Source organism: Megalobrama amblycephala, linkage group LG2 (genome assembly GCF_018812025.1).
Source record: "Megalobrama amblycephala isolate DHTTF-2021 linkage group LG2, ASM1881202v1, whole genome shotgun sequence".
NCBI classification, from domain to species: domain Eukaryota; kingdom Metazoa; phylum Chordata; class Actinopteri; order Cypriniformes; family Xenocyprididae; genus Megalobrama; species Megalobrama amblycephala.
Genome location: NC_063045.1, coordinates 2,697,884 through 2,715,996, shown reverse-complemented (window position 1 = coordinate 2,715,996; position 18,113 = coordinate 2,697,884).

Sequence of the window (18,113 nt, the reverse complement as noted above, 5' to 3'; positions counted from 1 at the left end):
TCTGCTGATTTTAATTTCAGGATGATTGTTCATAAGGACAAGTCCAGCAAGCCGGTAGTCATTGTGTTGCGTAAATATGCCTTCAGGTGCCTCAATGCGCTGAAAGACCGCTCTGCAGAGGCCGTGGAGACTGGCATAGTTAGGAGGGCTTTCAGTACACAATGTAAATTTGGGAAAAACTCCACTGTGTTCTTTAAAACCTCACAAATGTCACTGCTGCTGCATGTGGTACCATTAAATTGCCTCCACATCTCCAGCTCAACATCAGCACCATCAAGATTGGGCATCAGTGCCCCGTACTCCTTTTTTATCTCCTGCCACACTGTGTCCAACAATTCTGACAGGAGTTCAGGAGCAACAACGAGAGAAGAAGTTCAGAAGTTCAGTTGCTTACAGCCAGACAACAATGACTCTTCAAACTAAGATAAGGAGGTTGAAGTTGCCTTTTTACATCACTAGTGTGTTTTCTGAGATATAACAGCTGAAGTGTGATCATGATGCCTTTATCTCAACTAAACTGTTTAGCTCATTATAATGCAGAACTTGTGAAAGTCATTGTGGTTTCTCACTGGACAAACTGAAATGCTAAAATGCTGAAAAAAAAAGGTCATAACTTTAGTCTATATCAAGGGGTGTCCAATCTCAGTCCTGGAGGGCTGCTGTCCTGTCGAGACCAGCTCATGCGAGTCAAGACCGAGTTCAGAGTATGTTGAGTCTGAGTCAAGACCAGAGAGGGCTGAGTCCGAGTCGAGACCAGAAAGTTTGGAGTTCTAGACACGAGAGATATCTAATCTTTTTGGGGAACAGATGTGATAAATGACAAAAGGTGACAAAAGAAAGAACGACTCTGATCTGGAGGTGAGGTGAACAAACAGACTGCATAGCTTCAAACCCTGCTAAGCAATTGATTAATCAATTATTTTTGGTCTTCATAATTTAGCCTTTGTGGCTGTATTAGCCTATAGTTTACTTTTTATTACAAATGTGATAAGCGTTTGCGCAAGTAGTATGTGTTGGGGAATTTAAAATGTAACATTTCAATTATATTCTGCTAAACTGAACGAAATTACTTGAAAAAAGATTTGTTCATTTTGCTGAACGAGATTCAAAGATCTGAGTCAGTAAAATGATTCAAACTTCCCACTACTACCTGAGTCCTGCTGCCTTTGCACTAATGTTAGTCTCAAGTCATGCACAGTTGTGCACAAGAAAATCACCAATCATTGGACGTGTCAACCAAACATCAATTTACAGAAATAATAACATACAGTAATAATCATGAAATATTTTGAATGGGACTTGAGTGGACTCGGGAATGAGTCAGATTCCTAATATGTTCAAGTACGAGTCAATTCCGAGTCAAAATGCGCACAAGTCCATGACAAGACCACTTCTTGGATCATTACAATATGGTCTCGAGACTGAGTAGTCGAGTACTACAACACTGCATCGACACACCTGTCTGGTAGTTTCTAGTACACCTAGAAAGACCTTGTTTTGGAGCTAAACTTTGCAGGATAGTGGCCCTCCAGGAGCATGATCGGTCACCCCTGCTCTATATAGTAAGTTAAATATGATGCATACACTTTGACCAGTGCTGTAACCAAATGACTTTAAAGTTGCTCAAATTATATTCAGGTGAACCTGCAGAAGGATCAAGATAAATGGTTATTATTTAGTTATTATTATCAGCTTTTTGATAAATTATGAATTTTGTCTATTGAATTTTGATGCTTTGATGTTTATCATTTGCATATAACAAGATCACAAATGCAGGGTTGTATACATTTTTAGGTATCATAGTGGTGCATAGTTGCAGAATTTGTAAACCTTGAAAATAAAGCAGCTTTTTCTATGTGGTTTGGCTGTTTGTTCACACGCAAATGCAGTATCCAGTTACTAAAACCAAACATTTTTGAAAACTCCTGCCAGGGTGAAGATTTTTAGAAAAGACGGTAGACGGTAATACCAGAGATTTTGATTGGAACCAGAACCGGTAATAACCTATATTCCAGGCTTCTGATTGGCCAAAATGGCTTTACGATTAGGGTTGTATCGCCATCTGTTGGTTTGGAATGCTCTTGACAGCGCTTCCTAGCATGTTATTGTAGTTTCATATGGACACTTTTTTTAATCGAATCAGGAAAAACTCAGTTTATAAAAATACCCGTGTACACGTGAACAAGGCCTGAAACTGAGGGCTTAAATACACCTAGCAAACAAAGGGGGAGACTAACTAGATGCACCTGAACAGAATACTCTTATCAATCAGTAACCAGGGAAACAAACATGCAGGGAACAAAGGAGAACTGAACTAATTAACAAAAACCAACCAAAAAACTCAGGCATGAACAGAACAGAAAAACAGATCAAAAACAAAAAAAAAAAAAACTCAAAACAGGCTGAAAAAATTGTTTGCAATTCGATTTCATTTCAACATCAATTTATTTGGATATATACCAGGTACAGTACATGTTAATTTTTCTCAAGAAAAAAAAAAAAAAAAATCAAATAATGCTGTAAAACTATACAGGGAATCCTTTTAGCTGGTACATTATTATTAACGTAGTTAAAATTATGCCTATTAACAAGCTTTTGCCTATTCACTTTCCCCTTACACAACAAAGTTACATGTGAAAACTGTGAAACTAGATTTAAAAAACAACAACAACAACAACAAAAAACATTTTCATTTACTTTAAACTTGTAAAGATGATTATCACTCAGAATTAATGAAGCTATCAAACATTATAAAGGAAGCAACTTTTGACTTGACGAGACACAATGAGTGAAAATTTAAAGTTTGGCCCTGTCTTGTACCAGTTTTACATCAGCACCACAGTTCAGGTAACTTATTTTCCCAGAGCTTTTTAACTTAAACACAGTGTCACACCAGGCACCTTCCTGACCTTTTGTCTTGACATCAACAACTGTAAATTTCTCATATGGAGGAATCAGTACCTCTTTCTGGTCAGGATACTTGGAGTATTTGATCACATCAGCACCTTCACATGTTTCAATTTCAAAACAAGATTTAGGTCCAAAATCATTGGCTACTTTACGATCAAGAGAGGAGGATGTAAATGAACCAAAACGAACCTCTGTGGTCAGAACATTCTTATCAAACTCAACAGTTTCAACTGTTTCAAATTATCCTGTGGTTTCTTGGCTTTATTTTCACCATCGTGCCAAGTATCCCTAAATTCAGAAGAGTCATTGATTTCCTTCTCTAGATATTTTGTCTTCACCAGATGTGTCATATTCTCTTTACAGCCCTCATATTGGTCATCAACAGAATTCAGTGCCATATTTAATGGATATTTCTGTCCTGCAGCAGCAGCATCAGCTCTGTGATCCCGCAGCAACAATTACATGTCTGTAATTCAATTCAATTCACATTTATTTGTATAGCGCTTTTCACGATACATATCATTTCAAAGCAGCTTTACAGAGAATGCATGTCAACATCACAATTTAAAGAATGCAGTTAGCAAATAATGTAATAATTTAGGCAATTAATTTACAATCACTGTTAGCAGTTTAACTGAACGTAGAAGCAATGAGCTCCTGAAAAATTAATTACATTAACAATAATTAGGGTATAGAAATTGTGCAATGTGCATGTTGATCCAGATGATTGCGTCTTCTGAAGTCCTCGCAGGAGTTGGCGCCGTCTCTTCACAGGTGTTGGTCATCTGAGGTCTTCTTAAGAGGCTGGATCCAAACTGAAGCTGAAGTCCTCTCTAGTCACCTTGGGATGGGTGTCCCGAGGCAAAACAGAAAAGAAAATGGAGAATAATTAGCGTAGCTGCTGTTCATAACATTAAGCAAAGATAGTCATGTGCAATTGATCTGATATGAGATGCATTATGTGAATGCTTGGCTAAAGAGATGCGTCTTTAATCTAGATTTAAACTGGGTGAGCGAGTCTGAGCCCCGAACATTATCAGGAAGGCTATTCCAGCGTTTCGGAGCCAAATGTGAAAACGCTCTCCCTCCTTTAGTGCACTTAGATATCCTAGGTACAACCAGACGTCCAGAGTTTTGTGATCTTAAAGAGCGTGAAGGATTGTAGGGCGATAGAAGATCAGATAAGTACACAGGAGCTAAACCATTTAGAGCCTTATAGGTCAGTAGCAATACTTTATAATCAGATGTTAGCATGAACTAACTTTTCTGCATCAGAAACATAACATGTTAAGTATCTTAGCAATGTTTCTGAGGTGGAAGAAGGCTGTTTTTGTAACATATGAAATATGATTTTCAAAGGACAAGTTGCTGTCTAATATAACACCCAGGTCTTTAACTGTCGAGGATGGAGTTACAGTACATCCTTCTAAATGCAGATTGTAGTCTGAGAGATTCTGTGTACAGGTTTTTGGCCCAATAAATAATACTTCAGTCTTATCTGAATTTAATAGAAGAAAATTACTAGTCATCCAATGTTTTACTTCTTTAACACACTCTGTCAACTTGGATAATTTAGAGATTTCATCTGGTTGTGTTGAAATATATAACTGAGTATCATCAGCATAGCAGTGGAAACTAATTCCATGTTTTCTTATAATATTGCCGAGTGGCAGCATGTATATTGAAAATAGCAGAGGGCCTAACATTGATCCTTGCGGCACTCCATAGTTTACTATCGATCTTAGATTTTTCTCAGTTTATATAAACAAAATAGAGTGCCCCAGGGATGACGCGTTTTTGTAGGCCAACCTGGAAGTTAGCGGCGCGCGGGTTCCCTCGACTGAAAGCCTATTCATTTTTCCCATAGACTTTTGGAAAATCGCAGAAAATAAGCTCTGTGTTTAACAAAGGGTTATGACACTTACACGTTTTGTCTATCAAGATAATCTTTACAAGTTAACACAACATTTATAGATTTTGAAGCCTAAATAAAGTCGTCAGATATAAAAGGCTAACAGTGGGCTATAAACGGACTACAGCACACCATGGTCACGGATCAACGTCGTCACCACCAAGCGTCCTCAAACTTTATTTAGAAAACAACTCTATTTAAAAACATGCTCACTGATTATGATCTGCGCTGTGTATGAATACTTATCCACTTTTTCATGAGAAATGCTGTCCAAATGTCCCGTTTTTAATGATGACGTCTAAAGTCCCCGCCAAAGGAAGTAGTCCCTTTTAGCAATTTGTTAGCAACCGCCGATTTGAAGACGCAGTAAAAGTTTAAAAAATCACAAGTGGGTTATATCTGGTGTGTTTTATGTCATAGATCAAAACGTGAAAGTATTTAGAGGCTTTGTTTACCACAGACCTTATTTCAGGCGATTTAGCAAAAACCCATTCAAAAAACCCATAGACTTTATGGCGTTGGAACCGGAAGTCCTAAAATGCTAACTCGCTTCCGGGTTTTGCCTACAAAAACGCGTCATCCCTGGGGCACTCTATTGTGACGGTCTGATAGGTACGACCTAAACCACCGTAATGCCTGTCCCTGAATACCAGTGTAATTTTGTAGTCGATCTAGGAGTATTTTATGATCTATAGTGTCGAACGCAGCACTGAGATCAAGTAACACTAGTATTGAGATATAGCCTTGGTCAGAAGCTAGAAGTAAGTCGTTTGTAATTTTAACGAGCGCAGTTTCTGTGCTATGATGAGATCTGAATCCTGACTGAAATTTTTCATAGATAGTGTTTTTTTTTTGCAAGAAGGAGCATAATTGGACCGACACTACTTTTTCTAGTATTTTAGACATAAATGGAAGATTTGAGATGGGTATGTAATTTGCTAATACGTTTGGATCTAATTGTGGTTTCTTAATGAGAGGCTTAATAACTGCTAGCTTGAACGGTCGGGGGGACGTGACCTAGAGATAAAAACGAGTTGATAATATTGAGAAGAGGCTCTTCTGCTAACAATTCTTTCAGTAGTTTAGTGGGTATTGGATCTAATAAACATGTTGTTGGTTTAGATGCAGTGATAAGTTTATGTAGCTCTTCCTGTCCTATAGTTGTAAAGCACTGCAACTGTTCTTGAGGGGCGATAATTGAGGCTGAATCATAAAAATCTGTTAAAGGTTGTACATTTACAATTGTATTTCTGATACTTTCGATTTTCTCAGTAAAGAAATTCATAAAGTCATCACTATTAAACTTTAATGAAATGTTTTGTTCTGGTGATAGTAGTGATTACCCTGGGGGCATGTGTCAAAAAGTGATTTATGGCCCCTTTGATTGATGACTTGACAGGTGTGACCTTTTGTCCTTCCGTTTCCGGACTGTGTCAACACAACCTTTGACCCCGATGTCATTGACCTATGACCTCCGGATATTAGGATGAATGTAATGTTGTTTGTGTTTGTCCATCTGGATGTTGACCCGTGAGCTCCGGGAGTGAATGATCGTTTGACCCGGTTGTTTGACCAGATATTTCGGGGGTGTCGCATTCCGTCACAGGGTTATATAAATAGAGGTTCAGACATTCTGCAAAAATGAGAAAGGAATAATAGCTTTACCAATAGGGTCAATGCAATATACGCGCTCTCTCTCTCTCTCTCTCTCTCTCTCTCTCTTTCTCTCTTTCTCGTCACACACGTAATACAGATCTATTTAAAATAAATGAAAATATATTTATATATAATATATTAAACTGAATAATGAACAACATTGGAACAATCCAATCCCTCTCCCACTCTCTCTCGGTCTTTCCAAGTGAGCAGCTCACACCCAGCCAGGCAGTGACAACAATGGGCCATGCTGCATTCTATGGGACACTTAGTCTGTTACCTTTTCCAGAGAAAATGTTCAAAATGTTTAAATATGTTCTTAAAAATCTTTAAAGTTTTAATAAATCTTCCTATAAGGGTGATGCTTAAAATAAATCTCTGTATGTTTAAAAATGAGCTAGGAATATTGAGTGATTTGATTTAAAATGATTCCAGATATAAAGTCTCTATGTGTTGGACATACCCTATTAGGGATGAACATTAGGGATGAGATTTACACACATTACACTGAATAATAATAATCAAACATCTTACTAAATAATATAGTTTTAGCTAGATGAAAATATAAAAAATATCTTACACATCTTACTAAATAATAATATAGTTTTAGCTGGATGAAAATAATAATATCTTACATTTCCAGGGATCAGGAAATGTAATTCCTTTAAACATCATGAAGTTTTAATACTTATAATCCGCCTCTCTCTCTCTCTCTCTCTCTCTCTCTCGCTCTCTCGCTCTCTCACATACACACACACACACACACACACACACACACACACATCATGGTGTAAAAACCTTTTCACAGAACAGGATAACACATCGTTCCAATAGACCACCTCATATTAATCCCAATACAATTAGTGACTATTTAAGAATGCCCAAAATGTTTATGGCTTTTTAGAACAATAATCCCAATACAATGGTTGTCTGTTTAAGGATGCCGAAAATGTTTATGGTTTGTTACCACAAACATCCCAATACAATGGTTGTCTGTTTAAGGATGCCGAAAATGTTTATGGTTTGTTACCACAAACATCCCAATACAATAGGCAACTGTTTATTTTCAGAGTGCCAAAGTAGGTCCTTTTGCAATGAAAATAAATGAGTAAAAATAAAACAAAAAGCATTAATAAAATAAAATAATTCATAAAACACCCCCAGATCCTCCCAGGAACAAACTCCGGTGTGAATGAGAGATGGGAGGGTGGAGTCAGGCAGATGAGTCTCTGTCACAGTTAAGACCGCTAACTCTATTCCTGAGTGAATGTTTTGCACTTAATTCATTCTTAAAAGTTTTAAAATAGTCTTTTTAAATTAAAATATTGTTTAAATTAAATCTTTAAAGATTTAATAAATAATCAAATATTGTTCTTAAAAGTCTACAGTATCGGGATAACATCCGATGCCAATGGTAGAAATTATTTGCTTAAATTTAACCTAAAGTATACTTTTTATTAAACAACATCTGTACATAGTCATCTTAGATCTTATTTCTCAAAGATTCAATCAGAAGGGTTAGGGTTAAGTTTTTGAGGAAACAGCTTGTTAAAAACAGAGTGTTAACTAGAAATATTTAATTTGAATTGAATTAAAAAATACAAACATGAAAGTATCTGTGTGTTTGACGACTCGCAGATGCAACTTGCACGTCCCTGTACAAATGAGGACTCAACTTTGCTCTTATTTAGCTTAAGTTGCATCTTTAAGAAGATCACTGTGCATTTTCAGAGAGGGATCCTCAACAATCATTAATGATGGCCTCAGGATATAGGCTGATGAGGTGATTTACAGATCAGTCACTTCTCTGTGCTGAGCCTGTATGTTACCACCTCTTGAGCATCCTTTGGGGGAGATGACACTAGCAGGACACATGCCCCTTGACCCCCAACAATTTTGCATGGGTGTTAAACACCCTACAAGTAGTCATTTATTTCAACTGTGTTATTTACAAAACAGCATTTTTCAATCGAGTGAATCTACACATCTTTCAGAGACATCAGGATCAGTGGGTCTCTTGAGAATATTTAATTGTGCTTAAAAACCAAAGATCAGGCCAAATCCCCTACATGACAATGTCCACATCAGACTCTGTACTTGAAAATATCTTTGCTGTTAAATATTAAAAACCTCACATGTAAACTTATATTTTTTAAGCCTCTTCGATCTATATTATTTACTTTTCTTATTTCTATAAAGTTTCAATTCCTAGTAAATATCCAGTAAAAAGATTATAAAACAAAACAATAATGTTGGCAAATATTTTTACTGCGATGTTTTTAACAAATAGGGATTACAAACAGTTCCTCACACAATGAAACCATTAAGGATAGCCAAAGGCTCATGACAAAGACACATTACTATGTAAGATATGTACGATAGTTTTACCAATAGTTAAAAAAAAAAAAAGATAATATTGTTTTAAAGTTTAAATAAAAAGTTAAAAGCAAGCGTATCTTCATGTGTTCTGACACAATTTTTACTTTATAAAATTTGCGGTTGTTATTTCTAGGCTCATGATACTTTTATTGGCCTGATAAATATAAAGTTAATCCATGATGAAACAAGAGAATCACGCTACCAAATACGTTTGATACAATATTTTAAGAAAAAGGGGTGATTTTAAAATACAACTAAACCAGATTATTTTTTTCTTTTGACATGCATTTAGGCAAAAATGATTTTCCCCAGTGGTGTTGGAACAGGACTTATTTTTTAAAGTTTCAGACATGATAATCATGCGATACAAGCATTCGGATGAAGCTTCATATTAAACAAAAAAGAATATGGCATTTTCACTTGTATTCAGCACGTATTTTTCAACATGTATTATACAATATCTGCACACCATTTTCTGAAAAGGTTTTAGTAATGCTTTAGATCAGAATCTAGATTTTAGCAACCAACATGACATTAAATAGTTGTACCAGTGTACAAGGGTGTCTAAACTGTTTATAACAATTTGAATATTGAATATAGTTTACTGAATATAGCTTACTATTGAATATAGCTTACTGACATTGCCTATGCCCCTACAGATAAAAGCCAAAGACACAATGCAAAGACACAAATCAATGAGAATATTTTATACAGAAATGATATTTTCAGAAATTCAAAGGGCTCGGTTACAAAGAAAATAAATTGATAGATCTTGTAGTGCAATTAGCGTGAAGCATTGACACGAAAAGTAAATCTGGCTGTTTGCGCTTGAAACGATTACGACTGAGACATATCTAACCATTGCACTGAAAGCTATGATTTCATCCAGTTTGAGATGGGTAAACAAAGTTACACACTGTAGTAAAAGTTATAGATACATCTCAAACAACATCTTTGTACAATTTTGTACAAATTGAGTGAACACAATAAATTAGCACATCTAAATTCAAGAGGCCTAGTAACTAAGAAAGCAGCGACATCATGTAAGAAAAGTGTCATACTGCATGCAGAAGTCCACTCTTGATTTATTGTGATAGGCATTTTTACCCCCTTCACTGGTCTTAGTCACATTATAAAGACTAACAAGATCGCTGATAGCATTTTATTCATCGGTCTGTATATGTTTTTAGCCGAATACTCCTCTCGGGCTGCTGTCAGTGTAAGTTTTTGCAATTCGTCACATGTGTGATGAACACAGGCCATTCATTTAAGCATCTTTTAGATGTATGACTGAACCTTTGACAAAACCAATTCTGTTTAAAGTGTTTAACGAATCATTTCTTTCAACACCCCAGCCTAACATTAAAGAATACGTGCAAATATTATAGTATAGATTTTTGTTAGAGTCTATGCCACGCTGTTGTAATGCAAGCTCATTTGAGAACTATAGCATTGCATACCCTTGTAAAGAAGAAATTCAAACAATCAGTATACAGGTATTATATAATTTACCATGTGTGTACGACATATAAGATACAATTAGCTATAATGTAAACATAATACAGAAAAGCTCTCTTCTGATCTATTGCAAAAGATTGTAAATGCCATTTTTTCCCACTCTCAGTCTATCACCCTGCTTCCAATTTTGGTTAATTTATCATTTGTTAATTTTGTTAAAATACAGTTTTAGATGAAGACTGCTCTCTGAGTTTGGTCAAAAATGAACTTTCACTGTTTCACTCAAACCACCCTTGTTCACATTACTTAAAAAACTCATGTAACTACATGAACGTAATTTAACTGCGTTGTTTCTACTAAAATTGAGTATTGTCAGCTTTACTTAGTAAGTGTTTGTTCAGTCAACTTAACATTGCTGTGTGAAACGCACACATTATTGTTGACATAATTAACTGTGCAGTGGATTCGTAGTTCCCAGCATGCTTTGCAAGGGACTGCATTAGGAGAGTAAATTTAGGGATTAAAGTGTTATTTTATGTGTTTTTCAGTAAAGGGAAAGATGTTGTTAGTTTATGTTAGTGTTTAATGTTCAGTTATGTTGGACATTTAGAGTAGTTTCTGTAATGTTTTTGAGTTTTTGTGGTTACCATCATGCAGAAGAGTGTCGCCTGTGTTTAGGCTGTGCGCGCTCATATACACATGCTTATAGGATGAAATTCCTGCTCTCAATTCAATTGAGTTTGTTCAATGAGTTATTTTTGAGTGCGTTTTGGGGTGAGGGGCTGCATTCTGATATGTTGTATCCTTTTTATTTAAATGATTATTCAAAACAAAAAATGTGTTCACCTTACGTAACCAACATAACATTATTAAGTAAACTGCATATATAAATATTATGTAACAGTGACATTCAAATGATTTGTATTTACTCAAAGAAAGTTTGTCAGCTTTATTTGAATTTCTTTTGTTCGTTCAACTAAATAGTTTTTTGTACAAATTACTCAATATTGGTGCGTGGAACCACTTGACATTTATTTTTTAAGTAAATCCAACAATTCATTTTTTTGAGTTTACAGCTAGTATTTATGAAAATGAATGAAAACATGAGAGCTGTAGTACTGACGTTCTTTTTGATGTTCTGATCTCATCTTTCTGGTCTGTCTGCGGTCAAAGGACACATCATTTTAAACTTTAAACAAGTCTTGCTGTTTTTCTGGTACATTCTGTTACATACTATTACGCTTAGTTACAGCATGTTACAGCTGTGAAAAAAATATTGCCTCTGTACTCTAAACAAGACTTCAATAAAAAGTAACTTGATTAGTTATTTTAAGTGAAAGGTTAGTTGATTCAGGCCATTTTACGATCAAAATTGTTTAACATCTCTTAATTTTTAATATATGCTCCTGCTTAAATATTACTTGTTTTCATTTACAATGAGGTCAGACAAAATATCTTTTATATATATATATATATATATATATCATAAATAACTATGATAGCGTTACAGGCCCTAGGTACAGTTGGGTGTCTGTAGGAGAGAGAGCAAGAGATGATTAGGACTCAAGACGTCCTCTGTCGTTAATAAAAAGTTTCAGCGTCATTAAGACAAGCTCTGTAACTGTATTTGTAAATACATTGAAATAACTGTAACCATACAAATATCAGCTATGAATAACTAAAACAAAGTCTAACAACATACACACATGACTCTAACTCTTTCACAAACCAGACTGACCCCAGGTATGGATATCTCAAATACCCAATTCGCAATAGTTAGATATCTTGACTTTATCCGCATGTTTAGGGGCGCTACCGTTCTTGTCCTCATAAATTTTATGCTTCTTTCCCATTTTATTCACTTTTTTTTTAAATACAGTGTTTTAACATGTACATTCTTTTTGTCTGTAATTGTAATTTTAAACGTATTTGTTTTCCATTACCGTTTTACCCATTACTGTTTCACCCATTCCATCTTGCCCGAAAATCAGTGTTTTCTACACATTTAGGTGTAATGCGATGTTGAAATTGCACTCTCGCTGTTCTCTGCATCTCTTTTTTCGTACCATTTAATTGATTTAATAAAAAGGTGGTGTAACCACACTCTTACTCATTTTATGTAGTCTACTGTATTATATTTTACCGTATAGAATGCGGAGCAAAGATCTTTGAAACATTGTAGCCTGTAAAACATTTTAATGACTTTAAACGCCATATATAGACGTTTTACCCTCCAGGGGTTAGAGACTTTGTATTACCATTTTTAATGAGCTCAGACATGGTCGTAAATAACAACAAGTGATTCAAACTTTTATTTCAAAGTTGTTGAACATACATTGAAGAAATGCATACATAAGTAAAACAGTCATCATGAAATTACAGGTGGTCTAACCATAAAAGAAAATCTCTGCATGCTATCATGTTTCGGTCTAGGACATGATTGACCAGCATTTTGACAATTTCGCCGATGGTGGTATCATCAGCATTGTTTGAACGCAGTGAGACACAAACATCTGTTACAATTGTACACATACATACGATGTCAGTAACTCCTAACTCTTCGGTACATTCAGACATCACATCCAGAACTTTTCTTATTATTACACAGATTGGTTCTTTGGTGTAAACACACATGCTTGTCACATCAGAATTCCATGAACTTGATAGGTCTCTTACGACATCCATCTCTTTTTGAGATTTGTTACACGTTTGGTTTCCTCCGTACAATCATCATCATCATCATCATCATCATCATCGTTAGCCTGATTGCACACGTCTTCGATGATCCTGTGCATCAGGTCAACCATCGGTCCTCTGAAATAATCTTTAAACATACAGTCCAAGATCCCTTTTAGAGGGCACTCATTGCCCATGGCACACTGGCACGCGGGGTGTCGGTGCACGGCCTCATCAGAACTCAAAGGCGGGTCATTCTCCCTCAGATTTTGTGTAGACATTTCAGAAATCCTCTGCAATGAAGATGGATTTTCAGAACTCAACTTGGTGCACGGTATAAACTTTGTCTTTGATATAAACTTTCTTCAATATCCCGTGGGCGAGTCCTTAAAACACGATTGTCCAACAGTTTACACAGTTTATTAATGGTTTGAAGTTTGGGTTTTTGGGTCTGATCCCCCCAAAATGTGAGTCAAAGAAGTCTCAGGCTCAGACAATCAGGAAAGTTGATTTTTGGCGGTCCATGTAACAACCAGACAATGCTCCTTAATCAAAGAGATGTTGCAGTAGAACAGCAGTCTGCTATGGTACAGTTGTCGATAGGTTGCGGCAGCAGCTCCCTCACACAGATCGGTTAGGAAACCCAGGATGCTTGCTATACGTGAAGCTCAGCACGGTTTTTATCTGGACAGCCAATTGGGGCCGCCCTTGCCCCATGTGTGCGGGTTGTACAGGGGTTATCGTCAGGAAGTCATAAATAATGATATATAATTAACGACACAATGTGCAACAGAAATAGCAATATGTAAAAGTCCTGCATATATCACCAGAGAGAAGTTTACTCACTCATTTCACTCAATCCAGATATTTTGATTAAAAAGTCACAAGGTCAAAAACAAACAAAATGCACTTATGTTCACAATAAGATTCATAACATGCAGATACTTTTTGTGCAGACATTTCATTTTACCGTAAAAAATACGTAAAAAAAAAATCTGTTAAATTTACGGTAAAATAACGTATTTCATTAACTGATATAATGTTAATTTACCAACCTAATGAAGTACTAATATCTGTTTTGTACCTTTATAATACACTGACAATCACCAAACACAGTGGTGATAAGAGTCACATGATGAATCAAAGTTCATCACAAGCAGATTTTCCACAAGCTGAGAAGGACAACACTTAACATATAGAAGGTGCACACAGTGTCATTCACACACACACTAAACACCATCATGGTAACATGCATGAAATTTTAAATGCAATAAACATTAATTTAACAACATTAGATGTAACATAAAACCCTAATGTACATAACTGATTAGAAAAAAATGAGAAAAACTAAGAAGAAACAGAGTTATTTCAACGAAAATATATCAAATGTGAAGTGTCACGCAGGGAATTGTGGGAATGTCAATTTACGGTTTTTCACTGTAAATTTTACAATGAATTGTTATTTTTCACATCCAAAAACTGTGAATTTAACGGTATTTTACCGTAAAATTACATTAAATGTACTGTTAGATCTATTACAGTTATTCACTGTATATAGTACGGACCAATTGACAGTTTTTCACCGCAGCATTTTTATAGTCTTTTACTGTTAAAATCACGGTCAATTTTTTACAGTGTATTAAAGACTTTTATTGACACCATCGTATTAAATGATCTCAAGTAAAAATGTAAACGTAATGCACATACTGTATATTCAATAAGGGTCTTATTTTAATGTTGTTCAAAAATTTACTTTAAACAAATTCTAGAATTAGTATAAACCATAATGTCTGTAACATAGAGATTCTTAGAGGCGAGGGAAATTGGATCCAATCAGTATTAAACAAAAACAATTACACATATAGCATGTAACACAAAACAGAAGCAAGGACATGATACATTACAATATCATTGCACAGTTCAGGTTTTGCTATATCACGTTACCATTTTAATACATATCATCACCATGACTGATTAAACATTTAGCAGCGCTTGAAATGAATTCAGCGCAAATTAAACAACTTGTCTATTGTTAAAAAGACGGTACGTAACGCAGGTACGTCGCTCCACTGAAAATATAGACTGTTTGCAGCATTCGAAGGGGTCGTCCTCTGGAGTGGGCAGTCTCTGTCCCACTCATCGTCCGAAACGTTGCTGCTTTTAGACCAAAAGTCCATTTCATATCCTCACGGGGTTTCATCAACTTAATGAGGTGTTGGTCATGAATCGTCTTGTTCCAACAGATATTCCTGTTTCACAAAATTTTCATCTTCATGACAAAACTTGGTCAAACGAATCCTGTGTTTTTTCTGCCGAGCGTAAGGAAGATTTTTTTCCGTTTTAATATAACTTTCAACAGAAGTTTCAGGAACTTGTGGAGTAACCATTCTAGATTTGCAGACTGTTTCCTAAAGCTTATTCAGTAGGTAGGGCCTGTAGGTTTTAACTAGAGAGAATGTGAACACCCTCTGTGTCTAACCCCTGGAGGGTAAAACGTCTATATATGGCGTTTAAAGTCATTAAAATGTTTTACAGGCTACAATGTTTCAAAGATCTTTGCTCCGCATTCTATACGGTAAAATATAATACAGTAGACTACATAAAATGAGTAAGAGTGTGGTTACACCACCTTTTTATTAAATCAATTAAATGGTACGAAAAAAGAGATGCAGAGAACAGCGAGAGTGCAATTTCAACATCGCATTACACCTAAATGTGTAGAAAACACTGATTTTCGGGCAAGATGGAATGGGTGAAACAGTAATGGGTAAAACGGTAATGGAAAACAAATACGTTTAAAATTACAATTACAGACAAAAAGAATGTACATGTTAAAACACTGTATTTAAAAAAAAGTGAATAAAATGGGAAAGAAGCATAAAATTTATGAGGACAAGAACGGTAGCGCCCCTAAACATGCGGATAAAGTCAAGATATCTAACTATTGCGAATTGGGTATTTGAGATATCCATACCTGGGGTCAGTCTGGTTTGTGAAAGAGTTAGAGTCATGTGTGTATGTTGTTAGACTTTGTTTTAGTTATTCATAGCTGATATTTGTATGGTTACAGTTATTTCAATGTATTTACAAATACAGTTACAGAGCTTGTCTTAATGACGCTGAAACTTTTTATTAACGACAGAGGACGTCTTGAGTCCTAATCATCTCTTGCTCTCTCTCCTACAGACACCCAACTGTACCTAGGGCCTGTAACGCTATCATAGTTATTTATGAATATATATATATATATATATATATAAAAGATATTTTGTCTGACCTCATTGTAAATGAAAACAAGTAATATTTAAGCAGGAGCATATATTAAAAATTAAGAGATGTTAAACAATTTTGATCGTAAAATGGCCTGAATCAACTAACCTTTCACTTAAAATAACTAATCAAGTTACTTTTTATTGAAGTCTTGTTTAGAGTACAGAGGCAATATTTTTTTCACAGCTGTAACATGCTGTAACTAAGCGTAATAGTATGTAACAGAATGTACCAGAAAAACAGCAAGACTTGTTTAAAGTTTAAAATGATGTGTCCTTTGACCGCAGACAGACCAGAAAGATGAGATCAGAACATCAAAAAGAACGTCAGTACTACAGCTCTCATGTTTTCATTCATTTTCATAAATACTAGCTGTAAACTCAAAAAAATGAATTGTTGGATTTACTTAAAAAATAAATGTCAAGTGGTTCCACGCACCAATATTGAGTAATTTGTACAAAAAACTATTTAGTTGAACGAACAAAAGAAATTCAAATAAAGCTGACAAACTTTCTTTGAGTAAATACAAATCATTTGAATGTCACTGTTACATAATATTTATATATGCAGTTTACTTAATAATGTTATGTTGGTTACGTAAGGTGAACACATTTTTTGTTTTGAATAATCATTTAAATAAAAAGGATACAACATATCAGAATGCAGCCCCTCACCCCAAAACGCACTCAAAAATAACTCATTGAACAAACTCAATTGAATTGAGAGCAGGAATTTCATCCTATAAGCATGTGTATATGAGCGCGCACAGCCTAAACACAGGCGACACTCTTCTGCATGATGGTAACCACAAAAACTCAAAAACATTACAGAAACTACTCTAAATGTCCAACATAACTGAACATTAAACACTAACATAAACTAACAACATCTTTCCCTTTACTGAAAAACACATAAAATAACACTTTAATCCCTAAATTTACTCTCCTAATGCAGTCCCTTGCAAAGCATGCTGGGAACTACGAATCCACTGCACAGTTAATTATGTCAACAATAATGTGTGCGTTTCACACAGCAATGTTAAGTTGACTGAACAAACACTTACTAAGTAAAGCTGACAATACTCAATTTTAGTAGAAACAACGCAGTTAAATTACGTTCATGTAGTTACATGAGTTTTTTAAGTAATGTGAACAAGGGTGGTTTGAGTGAAACAGTGAAAGTTCATTTTTGACCAAACTCAGAGAGCAGTCTTCATCTAAAACTGTATTTTAACAAAATTAACAAATGATAAATTAACCAAAATTGGAAGCAGGGTGATAGACTGAGAGTGGGAAAAAATGGCATTTACAATCTTTTGCAATAGATCAGAAGAGAGCTTTTCTGTATTATGTTTACATTATAGCTAATTGTATCTTATATGTCGTACACACATGGTAAATTATATAATACCTGTATACTGATTGTTTGAATTTCTTCTTTACAAGGGTATGCAATGCTATAGTTCTCAAATGAGCTTGCATTACAACAGCGTGGCATAGACTCTAACAAAAATCTATACTATAATATTTGCACGTATTCTTTAATGTTAGGCTGGGGTGTTGAAAGAAATGATTCGTTAAACACTTTAAACAGAATTGGTTTTGTCAAAGGTTCAGTCATACATCTAAAAGATGCTTAAATGAATGGCCTGTGTTCATCACACATGTGACGAATTGCAAAAACTTACACTGACAGCAGCCCGAGAGGAGTATTCGGCTAAAAACATATACAGACCGATGAATAAAATGCTATCAGCGATCTTGTTAGTCTTTATAATGTGACTAAGACCAGTGAAGGGGGTAAAAATGCCTATCACAATAAATCAAGAGTGGACTTCTGCATGCAGTATGAC